Genomic DNA, 2,971 nt, shown 5'->3' on the forward strand with positions numbered 1-2,971 from the left:
TACTGGATCCACTTCTGACATTGGCTCAAAAACTGCAGTGGCAGTTTGCAAGAAAACGCTTGGGTTTCCACATTTTTTTTTATTTTTTATTAACTGTCACTGCAGTGTTTAGGCCAAAGTCAGAAGTGGATCCAGCAGGAAGGAGAAAGATAAGTCCTTCCTTTATATTTCTCATTCCCTTTAAATATACTTCTGGCTTTGGCTCAAAAACTGCAGTGTCAGTTTTCTAAACTGTGTGGAAACTTAGCCTATATCTCACTACTTTTGCTCCATTTGAGACATTTGACACAATATATATATCACTGCTATTAAAGGAGTATTTCCATATGATGAAGTTATCCTCTATTCACAGGAACTGGTAACAAGCTGTTTAGTGGGGGTTTGACTGCTGGGACCCCAACTGATCAGAGAAAAAGGACAAAATTTACTAAATAGAATTGAATAAATGGTGTACACTGTCATGCACGGCCAGTGATCCAAACCTTCTCTATAGGGCTGCTTAACATTGGCAGGCATTGAAATGATAAATTATCTGTGGCCTAATAGATAATGAATGGAGCAATGGCTGTCTACGCACACCATTCATGTTGGGGAAAATGTTGTCCCCATTTTCAGGACTAGTGGGAGCCCCAGCAGTCAAACTTCAAGTAATTAGCTTGTTACCCAGATCGTATAGATAGGGGATAACTTCATCACAAAAAAATATCCCTTTAACTTTTACACTGACTAAAAGTATGGAAATTTTTCTACCACGAGCTGTGGCCTACATTTATCAAGTATTTTTTCTGTATTTCAGTTCAAAATAGTAAAGAGTGTATACATTTTAAATGTTGGTCTTGTTTCAAAGCACATTGGAGTAAAATCATTTTGGTGCATCTCTTTTTTGACTGCGTGCCAAGCAAATTTTGTGCCATAATTTATGCCAATTTCTGGCATAAATTATGGTAAATCTGTTGATTCACAGAGGTCACTAATGATGATGGGTGCAGGATGATGATGAGTGAGACCAGAGCTGACACTGCTGGCTCTCACGTGAGTCGCACATAGTGGGGCAGCAAAAAAACAAACAACCAAAAAAAAAAAAAAACGTACAACGAATAGCACCCACACTATCTTGCTGGTATAGGGTAATAGTGTGAGTGTCACTAATTACAATGGTGTTTATAATTTTTTTTAACTGGGAATTGGCTGCTTTGTTACACTCAGAGCCTGTTCTCTAGATCACATTACCTACATAAATTTTCATTATTCTGCCCCTATGCATGTATGCAGCCCCTCCGTGCTGTGGGATGTCGTGTGTGAGATCGCAGTTGGGCCAGGGCATTACTGTGCATGTGCTGCTTCTGGACTACACCCGAAAGTGGCAAGCACAGTGGCTTTACCAGGGCGGCCATCTTTCGCTCAGTGAATAGCATTAGTTGTCCTCTCCAACTTTAAGTTTTCTCCTATAAGTTTTTTTTTTAAAGTTTTGCTCATAAAGCCTTCTAATGCTTATATGTAAATTTATGTAATCAGTGTCATCCACGCTATTAGCCTGTACCAGCAGGTTAGTGTCAGTTTGTTCCAGCATTTCTGTCCCCCTGCAGACGCTCATGGTTACATGTCTATTCTACACATAGCTCTAAGTTAAAAAGTGGCATACTGTGAGCCACTGCGAAGGGTAACGGTGTAACAGACTCATCAAACTGGACACATGCAGTCATAAGACTGTAACAACATATGTGAATACATAAGCCTAGTTTTAACTGAAATATAGTCAACAATTCTATCAATTTTGATTAATATTGGTAATTTGTCCTAATTTTTCTTTTCTTTTATTGACTTTTTCATACATAAAGTGATGGCCATTCACTATGGGATTGAGGGTAACAACTGTACTTGAATGTGGTAATGTATTGGCAGTAATACATAAAAAGTACCTGTCACCAATTACATTTTTCTAAACTTATTCAGGCTGTGTTCCCTACCTATTCCTAACACCCCTCCCACCCTTAGAAAATAATTCAGAGCTTTAAAAATCTCTGTATCATACCTTTATTCTTGCTCCCATAGTGCAATCGCCGAGCAGGAGAAAGTGGTCGTTTCCCAGCAGGCATGATATCTCTGAAGCCTGCTGGTGGACCACTTCTATCCTCACAGAGTTTCAGCGCTGTGATGAATAGAAGATCTCAAGCTCTGTGCATGTTTCAGTCTGTGCAGATTTCAGTGAGGTTTCCTTCAGCTGTCAGTCTGTGTGGCTTTCTGTGAAAATCTGTGGCGATTTCACTTTCTGTGCAGCTGTCAATCAAGCTTAGTGCAAAGAAACACTTCCTGAGTTTGGTCTCCTGCCAGGCCAGGAGGAGACCAAACTCACTTTATTAATTGTGGTAGGGAACAAAACAGAGCCATCTAGTGGCGGTTAGTGATGAGCGAACTACAGTGATTCGATTCGTCACAAACTTCTCGGCTCGGCAGTTGCTGACTTTAGCCTGCATAAATTAGTTCAGCTTTCCAGTGCTCCGGTGGGCTGGAAAAGGTGGTTACAGTCCTAGGAGACTCTCTCCTAAGACTGTGTCCACCTTTTTCAGCCCATTGGAGCACCTGAAAGCTGAACTAATTTATACAGGCTAAAGTCAGCAACCACCGAGCCGAGAAGTTCGTGACAAATCGATTCACTGTAACTTCGCTCATCTCTAGTGGCCGTTTTTTTATTTTACATTTTAAACATATTCATGTTGATAATTTTAAAAGCAAGTGAATGGGAAAGTGTCTGCTAATTACACAAGGAACACTATATTTAAAGTTTTATTTGGTGACAGGTACTCTTTAAATAGAAAACTGGGGACCACATTCTTATAATCCAGTGTTTCCCAACCAGGGTGCCTCCGGCTGTTGCTAAACTACAACTCCCAGCATGCCTGGCTGTCCAGGCATGCTGGGAGTTGTAGTTTTGCAACAGCTGGAGACACTCTGGTTGGGAAACACTGTTATA

Source organism: Hyla sarda, chromosome 6, assembly GCF_029499605.1.
Source record: "Hyla sarda isolate aHylSar1 chromosome 6, aHylSar1.hap1, whole genome shotgun sequence".
In the NCBI taxonomy this organism is placed as follows: Eukaryota; Metazoa; Chordata; class Amphibia; order Anura; family Hylidae; genus Hyla; species Hyla sarda.